This window comes from Euprymna scolopes, chromosome 1, assembly GCF_053919585.1.
Source record: "Euprymna scolopes isolate OS-2025 chromosome 1, ASM5391958v1, whole genome shotgun sequence".
Lineage (NCBI taxonomy): Eukaryota > Metazoa > Mollusca > Cephalopoda > Sepiida > Sepiolidae > Euprymna > Euprymna scolopes.
This window is the reverse complement of record NC_136482.1, coordinates 6,144,096-6,161,253: the sequence shown is the minus strand read 5'-3', so window position 1 is coordinate 6,161,253 and position 17,158 is coordinate 6,144,096. Positions and strand designations below refer to the sequence as shown.

Sequence of the window (17,158 nt, the reverse complement as noted above, 5' to 3'; positions counted from 1 at the left end):
ACATGAAACTAGACAGGAAATATATAGTTGCCATCTTTATAAACAACTTGACAACGAAACCACGGGCGCATAATTCAAGTTCGTAATGACTGCACTAACTAAAAAATGTTAAGTTCCCTCCCACTGCAAGAACTTAGAAATCAGAGTCAGAAAGAGGGGTTGAGAAGTCAGCGCCCACGAGGAGGGGCACTCTCACCTGCAAAAAGTGTCTAAGCAGACCGTTGGCATTCCCGGTAAGGGCGCCTTAGGCGATCAACAAAATACTAAACCCCTTTAAAAGAAAGAAGGCGAACCATGGGAGGGTGAACCTCCTAGAACTGCACAGAACTAAACTTCCACCGCAAAATCAACAGGGAACGGATCATTACAGGAATGGGCTAATCTCAGGATAAATACAATTTAAAAAAAAAAAGAAGGAAAAAATTATTTAACATTTTCCTCGAAACAATTTTAAAACAAGGTCTTGCCTGTTTTCTTTTTTATATGGTTAACTAACTACCCTTAATTAGAAAATTATGAACTTGTGTTATGGGACATTAACCTAATTCTCGGCTTATTTATAAAGAAAGATGGTAGTTGCTTTTTTTTTCCTGGCGAATTTTCATTTCGGCATTTCACGTGTACGATGAAACTTGCTATTTTATTTGTATATATATATATTTTTAAAAACTAAAACAGGTTTTAAGTGAAAAATAAATAGAGAAGTAATACAGAAACCACACCAAAACAAATTTCACTGTAAATAATTTACACGACTGAAATAGGAATTAACCCTTTTATTTTACTTGTCGATGAAGCGTATTTATTATTTACTAAATTCCAAATACCTCAGTGAGTATTTGACATTTTATTTTCGATCAATATCCATGTAGTTAAAGGACAATTATAAAAAATAACAATGCGCTGTATAAACGTTGGCTGCATAATAATTGATGCCCTTCTGTGCACCCGTATAAATAAATCACACCCGTCAGGTTGATGCTGCAGCAGAGGGGGGTAAAAGAAACAGAAGGAGGAAATAGAAATAAATACTTCATACTTACAAACGTTTGGGTCTACTTTCTCCTTCTTTTTTTTTTTTTTCATGGCTACTGTTGATATCGGGTGTAGAAAAGCACAAAAACTCCGACACATGTCGACTGTCACAGTTTGACAGCTCTTGTCCTTACAGCACAGGTAAGGTACATTTTTTTTTTTTAAGAGAAACTAATGAGTTATTATTCTTACTGACTACCTCGATGGATAATTTTTTACGGCATTTTTTATAGAATCACTCCCGTCTCCAAAACCGTTAAAAACGTTTAGTTTGCTAGGCTAAATATCGGGAGTGATTCTATAAAATACGCTTTTGTTTTATGTGCATGTTTCTCGTTATCTTTCTGGTGTTTTACGAGTTTCAGACTGTAGCAAGATAAAGTCGTTTGGCACTTGTGCATTTCAGTATTCCCGAGAAATTGTTTTCATTTCAGGAGACTTCCGTCCGCGCAAGGGAACAGTTGACCAAGTCCCTCCCCTTCCTCTGCATGTTTAGAATAGCTTTTTAAATTTGCCGGGATGTTAAAATGCACAAATGGTGTTTTTTGTTGTTGTTTTTTTTTTAAAGTAAGGAAAACCAGAATCTGACATTTTGGTGGTGCAGCTCACTGAGGACGGACCCGTCGGCCCTTCACCGGTAAGGGCGCCTTATGCGATCGGCCATAAACCAATTCCCCATCCTCAAAAGGAGGCAATGCCTGGGAGATGGCAACCTTGAACCATCTAGATAAAGAAGGGCCGCATGCTGTTCCAGTTCGGCTCCAAGTTTACTAGAATGCTATCAAAATGCGAACCTTGGCTTGTATTAACGTTTCTTGCCCAATCGTTCTTAACTCTAAACTTGTAAACTAATTTGTAGTGCTTGTATAGATCAGCCACCATGGTTGCCACAATTGAAACAGTAACGAGTTATGACAGCTGAAAGGTGACTGCATAAAATGAAACCCGGGTTCCAGTAACAGAAACATCGCATACATTTTTTTTGTGTGTGGTAGTGTGTGTGTGTGTGTGTGTGTGTGTGGAGGGGGGGGCTTTGTTCAAGTTCAGCATGTTATTTGTTTACTCCCGTTTTCTGTTAACCGTTTTGCTTTGCAATGAATGCCCTGAAAAAGTCCCATCTGATTAATGTTTACCAGTTTTAAAATAAACAAACGAACTTGGCTGATTTTCAGAATAACAATCGCATATGAAGTGTTAGTGTAAAAAAAAAAAAAAAAAACTATAGTTCTTCAAAACAAACAAAAAACTCAAGAGAATTCGGTTTTCATATTGTAAACTGCTTCAGTCATTTCCAGGACTGACTCTATTCTCCATCAGTATTCCAGAAGAACTGAAATTCTTACAAGTACCCCCTTTTTTTCAATTAAATCGTTGCTTAAAAAATCTCGAGAACCTAACACTTATTTATGTTTTCGGTTTATTTCTTTATTTTTATATTGTACTCGTCAGTGTATTGTTACATTAACCCTTCTAAACATAATTCTTCTTAAAATTAAACCTATTTATGTTTTAAAAGCGTTTAATAATGAACAGGTGTAATCAATCAAAAAATTATTGCACAAACGGTCGTCCGTAGTTTTCAGCAAAGATTATCGTTTCCCTCCCAAAATTTTTTGCGTTGTAAAAGTTTTGGGTTTCTTTCGATTTTTGTTTTTAATTATAGAATAAAATTAAACTAACATTATTGGCTTATATTTTAATCAATTTTAGAAAGAATTCCTACCATAAAAATCAGAAAAGCTTCTTTTTTTTTTTTTAAATAAAGTTTTTCAAATTAACTTTTGGTTGAACCTCTGTAGCAGCACCACCACCACCACCAATTATTACAAGACAAGAAATAAAATGTTTATTTATTTTTGTTATATTTTCAAACAAATTGGTTTCTTCTCCAATAAACTTATTTAATATATATCTACTGTTTAGTCAGATCACCTGCAATCTCACTTCCGATAAAATCTTATTTCGATCACGTTTATTTTATTTTAACAATGCTTAGAGAGAGAGAGAGAGAGAGAGAGAGAGAGAGAGAGAGAGAGAGAGAGAGAGAGACTGACTGACTGACTAAGTTATAGCAAGTTTCATGCGTACACGTGAAATGCCGAAATGAAAACTATCCCAAAAATATAGTCGCCATCTTTATAAAAAAAAAAAAAGTCGAAAAAAAGGCTATAGGATGTAGGGTTGTATCAATTTATAGAACCGAGGTTACGTGTGTCGCAATTTTATTGAAGTAGAAAGTAGGAGTGTATTCACGGGACCATTAAAGGTAAATTTAACCGGATCGCCGATTAATAGAAAGGTTTCACTAATCCACGTCCTTAGATCTTTATCTATCTTCTATAAATTTTTTTTTTTATTGATATTCATATTAAAAAAACTTTTTTTCTATTTATTTAAAAAAAAGGAAATACAACTTTGTTATATATGTGGTCGTGGAATTGCATTTATCTGCAAAAGATCTAGCTAATTTGCATATTCTTTTAAACATTCATTTTAATTAATTTCCTATTAGTTTTGTCGGTTTTCTTATGGGGTGATCATCTTTAGTTAACTATTACGTATAATTATATTCATGCATATATTCTACATGATTTATACTGGCATAATATTTGCGTAAAAAACTTATAGTAAACACAAAGTTCTTTCTATATATATATATATTTATGCTTGTTTAAAAAATGTTGCCTAAAACTCCTCTGTCAGACAAAACTTAATATATAGGGTATTCAAACCTATACAAAAAATAAGGAAAAAAAGGAAAAATCGGTGCAAAAGTATGAAAATTAAAAAAAAAAAAAAATGGAATTTGTCAGGTGATAGTCAAACGACGGCATTACAGCTATGCAATATGCATACGTAATGAAATAGCTATTAGTTCATGTTTTAATTTTTAGCCTTGCAGCAAACATGTCTCCATAGCTCAGCCATTAACGTTAAAGGAAAAAGTAAATTGTAAGCTAAACGTTTTAGTTTCTATTCTTGGTGGCGGCGCACGCACATGTCATTTTTTTTTTTTTTTTTTTTTAACTTTTTAAATCATTAATATATATTGGGTTTAATATAATAAATACGAAATCTGCATTAATCAAAATATATTTAAGCATATTTTACGACCGGGCAATGCCGGGCGGCCTGCTAGTAAAGAAATAAAAATGAAATCTGGAAAATAACGACACTCGACAAAGAACACAAAACTACTGTATTAACACGAAATATACAACATTTATTTACGTGTTAGAAATATTGGTTTAAGTGTTTTCTTTTGTGGAATGTTCGTCATGAAGGATTAAAGTGAGAATTTTGTGAGAATAGCACGAGATTTGAAATTACTGATATTTTATGATCAGAGTGTGTAGCAGCACGCAGGCTTTAAGTCCATGTAAGCATTTTGAGAAGAACAGTCAGTAAATCATATAAGCGAGTATATGTGTGTATTCATATCTCTAGAGAAGATCCTAATTTACCCTATATGTGCTTCAGGGTTGCACTTGCTAACACCACTGTATTTATATTTGCCCTCTATAGGCCCCACAACAGCGGAGTTACTATCTTTAAGAGCATATCTGAGAAAATAGACCACATACTGTCTTCACATCCCTCGGCTAACATCCACATCTGTGGTGACTTCAACGTCCATAACGTGGAATGGCTAACCCATTCAAATAAGACAGATGATGAGGGGAGGTTTTGTCATGATTTTGCCATTGCTTATGACCTCACTCTGATTGTTCGCGAACCCACCCGTGTGCCCGATACACCCAATCAATATGCAAGCCTCTTAGACCTTTTTCTTTCAACTTCCCCTGAGCTATGTTCATGTACCGTTCATTCTCCTCTAGGATCCTCCGACCACTCCATCGTATCAGTTAAGATAAAAACAAAATGTAAGAAGCCATCAGACGTACCCCTCCACCGTACTGTATACCGATACTCTATGGCTGACTGGGATAGCTTCCGTACATTCATATCTGATTTACCTCTGCACTCCATGTTTAAAAAGGAAGTGTCCTCTATAGTATCAGATCTGACCGAATGGTTAATTGTAGGCATAGACCAATTCATACCATCTAAAAAATTCCAACAAAAACCTAACAGCCAGCCATGGTTCTCCCCAGAATGTGCTGCTGCTATCGCGCACAGAAATCACTTTTTCCATAACTACCAACGTAATAGATGCACTGAGACTAAAGCTGCTTTCAGGACTGCCAGCAACCACTGTAAAAGAGTAATAAAAAATGCAAGAGAGCTATATGCCCAGTCTGTTAAATCCAAGGTAGCTGATCAGCGGCTTGGTTCCCACCAGTTTTGGCAAATAACAAATAGGATCTTGAACAGAAGTGTGCGTTCTATCCCAACCATTATCAATGGACCAGAGGTTATCTCGTCAGCATCAGACAAGGCCAAACTATTTGCAAAGAACTTTGCAGCTAATTCTACCCTATGCGACGAAGGCCATCAACTCCCCATATTTCCTCCTATAACACAGAACAAGCTAGGTAACATACAAATATCCGTGCATGAGGTCGCCAAGCTAATAAAAAACCTAGATTCCAGTAAAGCAACTGGCCCTGATGGCATCCCAATTATAGTGTTAAAAAAGCTTCAACCAGAACTTGCTCCCATACTTACGAAACTATTTAAGCGCTGCCTTAAGGAGAAGTGCTTTCCGACCCCCTGGAAGACCTCCTCAATTTGCCCTGTATTTAAGAATTCAGGTGATAAGTCATCTCCCTCTCAATACAGACCAATAAGTCTTCTCTGTGTTATGAGTAAGTTACTGGAATCAATATTAAATAGAGAAATAGTAAACCACCTCAGCAGGAATAACCTTCTTAGTGACACACAATATGGTTTCCGCTCTGCAAGATCTACCGCAGATGTGCTGACGGTTATATCCCACAGGATTAGTGAATCTCTTGACAAAGGCTTCCTTTCTAGGGCAATTGCTCTCGACATATCAAAGGCCTTTGACAAAGTATGGCATAAGGGTCTACTTCACAAGATTTCCAGCTACGGTATAACTGGAAATGTTTTCTCAATCATTAAATCATTTCTCTCTGATAGGCTCATAAGAGTAGTGGTAGATGGACAAAAATCGGAGGCCTGCAATATAAATGCTGGAGTGCCTCAGGGGTCAATCCTGGGCCCAACTCTCTTCCTGATCTACATCAATGACCTCCCTAAACACATACTTAAATCATTCGTTGACATCTATGCTGATGACACGACCATCTATGGCAACACATCAAAGGCTGTAAATGACGAAGTTCTCTCTGATTCTCTCTCCTCTGATCTCGAGCGCGTGGTTCAGTGGGGGAAGATGTGGCTAGTTACCTTTAATGCATCCAAAACCAAACTCCTATCCTTACATCATCAACGCTCTGATCCCCAGCTGGCATCAATTGTGATGGATGGCTCTCGTCTGGGTGAGGCCCCGTGCTTTGACAAGCTTCTGGGTTTGACCTTTACTCCTGATCTGAAATGGAACACGTACATCAAGTCTGTGGCCAAGGTCGCAGGAAAGATGGTGGGATCCTTCTACCGCTCCAGAAGATATCTCACTACTGATGCAATTCTCTATCTATATAAAAGCCAAGTACGGCCAAGGATGGGATACTGTTGCCATATCTGGGCAGGAGCTGCCAAAAACAGCCTATCATGCCTTGACAGAGTACAAAATAGACTTCGTGGTTTAGTGGGGGATGCCCTTTTCTCTACCCTGCAACCCCTCTCCCACAGAAGAGACGTTGCGAGCCTATCCTTGTTTTATCGTTATTTTCATGGCAGGTGCTCGTCTGAACTCCAATCCCTGGTCCCCCCTCGCCAATCTTTCACGAAAAACACCCGTCTAGCTGAATCCACTGTGAAAAATTTCCCCCACTCTATATCTGTGCCTAAATCAAAACGCGGATTTCATGAGCAAAGCTTCTTTCTTAGAACTGCACGCCTGTGGAACTCTGTTCCGTCTGCCTGCTTCCCTCCGGACTACAACTTGGATGTCTTCAAGTCTAATGTTAACAAATTCCTAATGAACCGCCCCCCTAATTAAACACTTCATAAAATCTCCTCACTAACGTGATGTACTTACAATAACCCTTATCCCTGAGTGGCTTCCGGGCCTTGATAAGTGGTGATCACTGTGTAAAAAAAAAAAAAAAAAAAAAAAATTCGTATCATAAGAACAGTACATTGAAATAAAATCGGTTAAAGGAAAATTTAAGTCCTCACTCAATGTGGTAAGTTTCCACGGGGGGGGGGGGGGTAATAAAGTTCATATCTGCCGCGTGCAAAATCATGACCGGTGTTTGTACATTCCCCCCCCCCCGGGACGGAGTTTACTCGAACACGTGTTAACACTTGAGAAATTGAAGAGAAAACCCGATTTGATTTTTGGTGGGTAAATCTTTATATACAGGACTTCTCGAACGTTCCAGCCTGTTTATTGTATTTATATGCGAGGGAGCGTAACATAGTTCCTTTTGTTTTATGTGTGTGGTGGTTGCATCACAGCATCATGTTCCTACGCATTTTTTATAATTGGTGATCACTGTAAAATATTCCTGCTCGGCATTTGTTTCAGCCGAGCATAGCGGTTGTTACAAGGCTAAGGGCAGATAACTCAAGTTTATAACTTTCTAATCATGGACAGGATACATCTTTTAAAGTAAAAATTTTATCATTGGGATGAGTGTAAAAAAATGTTGGTACTTCTAGAGAAGAAGACCCAACTCGACTCAAACGATTCTGATTGCGATTTACGAAACGGACTGTACAGTGTAGCCATCATCGAACAATCAATTAGTTTTGACATTAATTCCAAAAACCTTTTTCATTTAAAAAATTTTATTTTTATTGCATTTTCACCCCAAACAAGGCACAGTGCCACTTTGGTGTAGGGGGCTACTATCTGGGACATAATTGCAAGGATACTATGTAGGGAGTTGAGCAGCAAGATGTCTGTTTACACTTGAACTTCTGCATGCCAATGCAGTCAAGGAAGCAGGAACCCGGAATGGAATTGTGGGGAAGAAACTATTAGAGTAGAAGACTTTTTGACATTTGTGGATTTCTACTGTGTAGGGGTGAGATTTTGCTGCTTGTCGAGTTTGTCAGGGGTATTTACATTGAGAAGGGGTACAAGAGCTTGTAGTTTGTCAGAGCATTGCTTAGTGGGGAAGCAAATAAATTCAGCCCACCTTCCTCGCAGCAGCCTTAGCAATGTTCTTGATGTATCTGTTCCAATTCATGGTCCCTGTGAACATTAAGCCGAGGAGTTTGAATGAAGTACTTACAGTGCATCATTAGACATACGTTCAAAAGAGCCACCCACCTGATAGATCCTAAACTGTCATGAAAGCTTCAACCTCTGTTCCATCGACGTAATATTGCTTCTCTCTGCCTGTTCTACAAGTATTTTAATGGTGGATGCTCCGAAGAACTCCAAGTCCTTGTACCTCCCTCGACATAAATACTCTCAACAAACCCGACAAGCAGCTAAATCCCACCCCTTCACAGTAGAGATCCTTAGATGTAAGAAAGCCTTCTACTCAAATAGTTTCTTCCGCAGAACTGCTAGACTTTGGAACACCCTTCCAAGTTCCTGGTTTCCTAACTTTACTGACATGCAGAAGCTCAAATGTAATGTGAACATACATCTTGCTGCTTAATTCTCTACATAGTATCCCTGCGACTTATGTCCCTGATAGTAGCCCCCTATATCAAAGTGGCACTGTGCCTTGTTTGGGGCAAAAATGGAATTAAAAAAAAAAATATGGGGCGATAATTTAATGAGTCAGTTCTTTCACTAGAATTCTTGTAAACTGGTACCACAGAAGCAGTTTTTCAGCAGTCAGGGAAGCAAGGTTCGTTAAGACATTTGTTGAAAAGTTTGGAGAGAACTGAAGCAATGAGATTGGGTCTACATGCTTTTGAGGTGTCTAGATTTTTTATATCATGTACTTGAGAAGATAATTTTCAGGTTATCTAGTGTGGTTTCTGTCCACAAAGGAAAATCAGGGAGGAAGTGGCTTGCTGAGTCCAAAGCAGAGTTGGAGGCAAACTGATGGGCAAGCATGTTAGCTTTCTCAGTTGCCGTACAAACAACCTCATGATCTTTTCCCTGACTAAAGTTTAGGATCAATTACTACCACACACCCCACCCAGGCAGTTAGCTATTTTTATCAGTGCAGTGTTGTATGATGTAGATTCTCCTGTTGATTTCAAGTTTTGATTTTGTTGTATAAAACTAGCAAGAAGATCCAACATTGCTCAAGACCAAATGAGGACCCACCCCTACTCTGTACTTTACTCATGACACCGTGTGACTTTCTTTGTTTTCACTGCCCCACCCCTCCTCCCGTTTCACTTTGTTATATAGTCGAAAGAAGGTGAAATGTTGGAAAACTCTGAATTAGTGTCTTCTCCATATGGTTTAAATGTCATAAAAACCGAATGTATCCATTTTGAAATTTTTTCAGATGAGAATCATTTATAGTATTTGAACTACTGTTCTGATTTTGAATGTTATTCTCACAAACAATCGGCAACCATTGATTTTTCACCTAAAAGATACGGTCAGCAATGAAGGCTCTAAGCCATCTCACCATGTGGGACTGAAAGCAATAAACCTGGATCTTGTATTGGCAAATTCTATGATTGATTGAATTAAATGTTTACTCCTCCATAATTACATTTGCTTAACAGGATCTCTTTGATACAAAATATGTTGCATCTGATGATTTCTGCTCTACATGGGGGATGGGACATCATAGCTGACCTGAAGAGTTTCAAAAGTTTTGTAGACCCCAGAAGTGAGTGAGACTGATTTCTAGTTGACGAGATCCTCTTTGTCACAGTTTTTTAAGATGCCCCTCCCCCCTCTCTCTGTGTAAAACAGGACCTGTAAGTCGTCGGTAATGACTCATACTTAAGGGTTTCGGACTAGACTGAAGATAAGAGAGGCCTCATCTGATCGATCGGCTGAGCATGTCAAGTCGTAATATCTATAAGTTCATCTTGAACTTTATTATTTTATGTGATTCTTCCAAAAATGAAAACCTTATTTTTATTTTCTTCCCAAAGGCAGGGTTTTGAGAGCAAAAGAGTACCGATGCTAAGGATGTTTTCTGAGAGTAATGATGTTACCCTTTCCATAAAATTCCTTTCTAAGAGTAATAAAATGTATTCTGAGACAAATGTGTTCTAGGACTATAAAATAATTATCCTACTTTTAGAATTTAGTTTTACAATTTATTTGGCATTCAAAAATCCATAGATAGTTGGTATGCTGTAAACCAATTCAGTATCATCACTTTGTAAAGTTCAACAGGCTGCCCACCTGTTGCAGTTTTGAAAGACCAATGTAAATGATACGATAGGGTTTGATGACTATCAGCTCAGACAAACTAGGAGGATTGCGCTTGTGTTGCATTACATTTTATTCTTTCTCGATCGGAACGCTTACTTTTTATTTAAATCGAATCAGTTTTGCTGAATTAATAATTCGGAGAGTTGAATGTAATTAACTCTCTGGTCTTAAATGTTTAGTCTATATACTAATTTAAAAATATAAAATGGACGTTTTGTTTTTGTCTATCGGTTGTGAAGATGACTGTGATCATGCAGTCGTTTTGTGAGTCCAGAGATAGCGTGTCAATCTGATCCGAGCGCTGAAGTATCTCCTGCATGTAAGGCATCTATGGGATGATTCGAGAGCAGAGGTATTGCCTGTTGTCTTTTTGCATAGCACATTCCATCATGTGTTTGTCAATGCATTCAGATTCAACAATCTTGGTTCCTTTGTTGCTTGTAGTCTACTGTTTTGAATTATGTTTTCTCACAAGTTAGTATAGTATAGTTAGTATAGTTAGTATATTATAGTATAGTTAGTATATTATAGTTAGTGTAGTTAGTATATTATAGTTAGTATATTATAGTTAGTATATTATAGTTAGTATAGTATACAAACCGAACTATTTGAGGGATACTTTGAAGCCGTTTTTTAACTGTTTCTGCTGTCATCCTATGGTTCCTTTGTCCTTGGCCAGCTCATTGTAAAGGAGCTGTTTTCACAGTCTTGAGTCTGACCGGCGGAATGGCAACTACTTTGTTGTAAATTGCTGCTGTATTTAAGAGAATGACAACAAACTCTTATGTATAGAAATATGATATATTCTTATGGCTAAGTTGTGCCAAACAAATAGTCAGGTCATCTAGAGGGTTTAAAGTGCACAAGTGTTGACGGGAGTTGATTTCTTTAAGTCGATAGCCAAACACTTTCTGTTGATTCCATTTCAAAATGGTTAATCTGTAGTGTTTGTACTACTACAATAGCAATGACTGGTCACGGTTAATAATTTTTAATCTATGCTTAATTTTTAAGCCCAGTGCTAGGCTTAAAAAATAGATTTTTACCATGCTGAAAAAGATCTGAACTTTTCTGCATGACATTTTTGCTGCAACAAAAAATCGCATACAAATCTTCAAGCTTGCAATCAATTGTCATCTGCAGAACAAGAATTATCAAATACCAACTTGTGATAGAAATGTCCTTTCCAGGAATTTCAACCACTGGTCAGAAAGCTGTTTTCCCAGTTGTCGTACTCGCTACTACTTAAACCAGGTCAGGAAAGTGACGACATGTTTTACTTTTTTATTAATAAAACTTTAAATTTATTTATAGAAACATTTATTTTAAATTGGTTTACAGATATTCTTATATTTGAAAAAATATTTTACTTTTAATATTTATTATTTCTGTAAAAATCAGTTTACGGATATTCTTACATTTTTACATACATTTTTGACAAGTTCTTCAAATTAAATAATACCATTTACTTTCGAGGAGTTTCAAAACCAGAACTTGTTTGGATTTGTAAATACACAAAATTGACACTGAAGAAGCACTAAACGTACTCGTGATTCCTTAGTATTTTGGAAATACAAAAAAAAAAAAAGAGAAAATGTTGCCAATAAATACAGAAAACAAACATTTATTTGGAAACACAACTCCAGTTGTGGCCGATAAAACCGAATGGTTAATATGCTTGCAATGGCTGACTTTTTCCTGTTTTTGTTGTTTACAACATTTATAATCTATTTTTAATATTTATTGTTGTCTAATTTTGAGTTTTAAAATCAATTTTAACACAAACATCAAATTTAAATAAAAGAAACGTTTTTTTTTTTAAAATGTCAAAAAGATTTTTATTTGAGCTGCCCACTTTTATGTTAATTTTGTTTTACATATTTTAATTGTTCTTCCAAAGGTTACTGATTTATTTAAGTGTTAACATGTTTTTATTTTTTACTTTTACATTTTTTTATTGCTATAGTCACAGAAAATAATGGACAGTCATTTTGTTTTTATTTTAATGGAAATTGCTTCAGATAAGGCGTGAAGCCATTTGATTTAAGAAACTAACAAGAATAAAGAATGATTATCGCAAAGACAAATGTCTACTGTCTTTAGCCTTGAAAAGACCAAGGTTATAGATAGAAGAAAAACAGTCAACAGGAAAAGAGTTTTACAACCTTGGAGTTCTTGAAAAAAATGCTACTGGAATAAGATGCTGTATTACAATGAGGTATCAAAACATGGAGACCACTAGACTAATAAGTCAAACGAGCTGTAACAAAGAAAGCAGGGACTAGATAAGATAACTCTGAAGAAAACATGCCATAATAGTATTTACAAAAAGACTGAAACTAGCAACATTATGTCTGAAAGAGCGGTTGTAGCGAAGTAGTAAAAAAAGGTGGGGCAAATCAAATTACAAATACATTGCTGCACTTTATCAAGAAAGAAAAAAATCAATTAAAACAAAGTATTATTCGGAGTAGTGTCTCCAAATAAATGTTTGTTTTCTGTATTTATTGGCAACATTTTCTCTTTTTTTTTTTTGTACTTCCAAAATACTAAGGAATCACGAGTACTTTTGGTGCTTCTTCAGTGTCAATTTTGTGTATTTACAAATCCAAACAAGTTCTGGTTTTGAAACTCCTCGAAAGTAAATGGTTTTACTTAATTTGAAGAACTTGTCAAAAATGTATGTAAAAATGTAAGAATATCCGTAAACTGATTTTTACAGAAACAATAAATATTAAAAGTAAAATATTTTTTCAAAGAAAGAATATAAGAATATCTGTAAACCAATTTAAAATAAAAGTTTCTGTAAATAAATTTCTGGAAGAATACTTAACATAAGTAAATCCTTCTTAGATAAGAGAAAAATCCAGGTTGTCCTCGATGGTCGTACATCTAAACAATGATATAAATGTGGGAGTACCTCAGGGGTCTATCCTTGGACCTCTATTATTCCTAATATTCATAAATGACCTCCATGACAAAATTGTGAGATGGGTATATATGCTAATGACACGATGCTCTATAACAGACATGACAGGAAAACAAATGAACACATACCTAAGAAATGGCAGAAACACTAGAGGATGATCTCCAATCTGTGTGTCTGTGTACATTTCCTTAAGCAATAACTCTGTCAATTTTAAGTCTACAGACTCGAAATTTTATATACAGGGTACTGAGATTTGGGAAAATCGATGTGATCGGTTTTCGGCCAGAAATTTAGCGATTAAGGGGTCAAAGTTCAACGATTTGACCTTTGAGAACTCTACCAAACTCCTCCGACAATTTTTGGTCTAAACACTTGAAATTTTAGATATAGGTTCCTTGGACATGGGTCCAACTTAATAACTTGATTTGAGCCCAAAACAACAAATTTTAAGGGGTCATAATAGAGGTCAAAGTTAAAAAAATTGACCACTTTTTTTTTTTGCTCGACATACATCTCCAAATACCCGGGCAACGCCGAGCACCCATGCTAGTATATGTATGTATGTGTGTGTATATATATATATGTATATATACTAGCTGTACCCTGCCACGCGTTGCTGTGGCTCAATTTGGTGTAATGGCAAAATCCCCATATTAAGAATGCCATATTAAAAATGGCTTTTGGAATACCACAGTTCTCCCCACGGTAAGACTTTTTTTTTTTAATAAATTGTTAGTTGAAAGCACAGAATAGTTACCCCCTCTATAGTAAGAATGGCTAAATAAAATAACGGTTTTCTTTGTAGAAACGTATCTGTATGTCACCTAAAAATTTCTATAATGAAGGAAAAGCATTCATATTTTTTTATAAAACTCAACTTCTGGTACAAAAAAAAAGTGTATTTTCACTGTTAAAAGTTTTCTGGAAAAAAAAAGAAGCTGTAGACTAACAATTTATGGTAAAAAAAAAAAGCAAAACCTCAACAATCAACTGACGTATAATGCCAAAATATATTTTTTTGGCAGATTTGCCGTTCAGTTGTACAAATAGCCTACAACCCTGTTATCAAAAAAAGGGACACGTTGGGTCGTCACCAGAATATATCAGGAAGTTTGTTTACGCATAATTTATTTTAGATTAACCACATTGTTTAACAAATAAAAGGATTAAATGTGTTTAATTTTATAATTTATTATTGTTTCATAATTAAACATTTAAAACATTAAACAATACAAATAATACGTTGTTTAACAAATAAAAAAGAAATGAAAAATGAAGTTTTAAAATGATTAAATGTGTTTTATTTTATAATGTAAAATTTTTATTTTATAATTTAAAATTTAAAACATTGAACAATACAAATAAGATTTTGGTTTGATTTTACATTTTATATTATTCTCGGGTGCATATGATGACGCGTCTCCACAATAATTCAATATTTAACTTCATCTTTCTTATTTCTTTTCGAGAACAAAACCAAAATTTTATTTATATTGTTTAATGTTTTTATTTTTGAATTATAAAAATAAAACACATTCAATCATTTTAAAACTCCATCTTTCATTATTTCTCTGTTTTATTTGTTAAACAACGTTGTTAATTTTAATTAAATTTCAATAACAGGATTATATTTTCAATAATCACGTAAATATAAACAAACTTTCTGTTTACGATATACGTACACGGGTGTCGACTCAATGTGTCCCTTTTTTGATAACAGGGTTGTAATTGTACAACTAAACGGCAAATCTGCCTTTTTTAAAATAATTTTACACTATCTTATATAATAAATTGTTAGCTGAAAGCACAGTATAGTTACAAAACATCCTCCCTCGCTAATATAAAAAATAAAAAAAATTATTATTTCAGCACGATACGAAAAATGCATAATAAACTGTACTTTCACCTAACAATTTGTAGTTTTAGTAATAAAAATAAAATTTTGGGTACTTATATATTTTTTGTTACTGTGCTGAAATAATAATGTTAATATTTTGAAAGGCATTCGTAACATGGGAAGGATAGTAAAAATTAAAAAAAAAGATACCGTGAAAGTTTAATCTAACCAAAAAAAACTATGTAAAAATAGCGTGATATCAAAAATGCATAAGCACCAAAATGCGGTTTAATTTTACAGGAGATATTGTTCCCGGGTGCATACGATTGCAGATGGTAACCGTACTATGTTTACATATATTTTTTTTAATATCTAATAAATGTAAGGTGAAAGCACAAGATAGTTAGAAAACACCCTCACCTACTCTGTAAGAATGGTTTTCCAAATAATAACGATATATTTCAGCACGGCACCAAAACTACATAAGAACCGAAAATTTCATTTTTATTGGTCAATGTTTGTCATTCTAAATAAAATGAAAGACATGTAATCACTTCAAAACTTCATCTTGCAGTTTATTTTTTTAATTTGTTCAGCACATGATCAAATTTTCAATAAGTATGTTATTATATTTTACACATTTAAAGGTTGTAAAACATGTAAACAAACTTTTGCTCGATACGGGTGACGACTTTTAAGAGTCCCTTTTAGTGATTACCTTGTGTGAGAATATATCTACAACTAAACGGCCAATCTGCCCCCAAAAAATCCGGTATTATTTTACTTTAAGGCCTGTCTCGCGTTTGTATATATAAGAAAATAATGCTTTGTAGATTTATTTAGGTGTGCTGAAAACGAATATGCAGACCGTTTCCGTCGCAAAAAAAAAGTAGTTTTCATGATATGAAGAAATTACTTTTTCGAAAAGTGGGTGATCACTTTGTGATGTAAATCTAACTTGGAATGAGCACCCACTTTGTGGCCACGTGAGAGAGCGGCATTTTTTGTGTGTTTATTTTTGTTTGATTTCCTTTGCATGGTAATAACCCCTGGATTCTGGGACTATTTTCCATTTCACAGCTAGCCATCGTTTATGCTATGCGCGAGCATAAACGAAGGTTGGTAAATATGCACTCGCGTACCAATCTGCCTTGTCAAAAAAACCTTATATGCAATAAACATGAAAGAAAATGCCCCCCTCTCTCAGGTGGCCAGAAAGTGAGTGCTTATGTTAAGTTAAATTTACATGGAAAAGTGATCACTGAATTTTCGGAAAAGTAAATTCCTCATATCATGTAAAGTATTTTTTGCGATGGAAATGGTTTAGTTTCGTTTTAGCACACCGAAATCTACAAAAAAAATGTTTTGTTATATACGAACATGAGACGGGCCTTCGGGGGAGAAAAATTTGCATGTAAAACCGAAAATGAAATTGCTAGAATAAAAATGGACGCTATTTTTTTTTCGGAAAAAACTAAATCAAAACGTTATAAAAGTTAAGATGGACAAATGAATCTAAAAGTAAAAAATAGGAATGTTTTTTGTACTTATCGATTAAACAGTTGTTGAAATATTGTAAATCGGAAGTCATCAACTCATGGGGCATGGGTAAAAATAGTTCCGCATTTACTGAAAATATTTTTATTTTATTTAATAATAATTTCTGTGTTACTATTTTAACGATTTAAAAAAAAAGTGTATTATAGTCAGAATCGTTATGTTTTGTCATTTCAAAATGGTAAACTGGAAGTATATTCGCTGATCGACTCAGATAAAATCGGAAATTTTCCCCGATGAATAAAATTTTTTTTTTTTTTAATAAGGTAATATTTACTTTTTAATATTTAAAAACGCAGTTAGATGATAAAGATTCACTGTTATAAAATTTCACAGAAAACGGGATTATAAATTTCTAATTTATTGATTTATAATAAACCAGACGTTCCATTTTTATATATATAGATATATACAAGTGAAACTGTGTGTGTGT

The 17,158-nt window shown here is 34.9% G+C and overlaps 1 protein-coding gene across 2 annotated transcripts in view; it reads left to right on the top strand.

Annotated features, from left to right (window-relative positions):
• Window positions 1-963: 963 nt before the first annotated feature.
• The window catches only part of LOC145276775 (EGF domain-specific O-linked N-acetylglucosamine transferase-like), a 170,380-nt gene continuing 154,185 nt past the window's right edge, over window positions 964-17,158 (top strand). The window contains exon 1 of one of the 2 annotated variants that reach the window (XM_080128085.1): window positions 964-1,176. The gene's annotated coding sequence lies outside the window, so the exon portion shown is untranslated. Of the gene's footprint in view, window positions 1,182-17,158 lie in introns of both variants that reach the window. The other variant, XM_080128169.1, reaches the window with a different exon arrangement.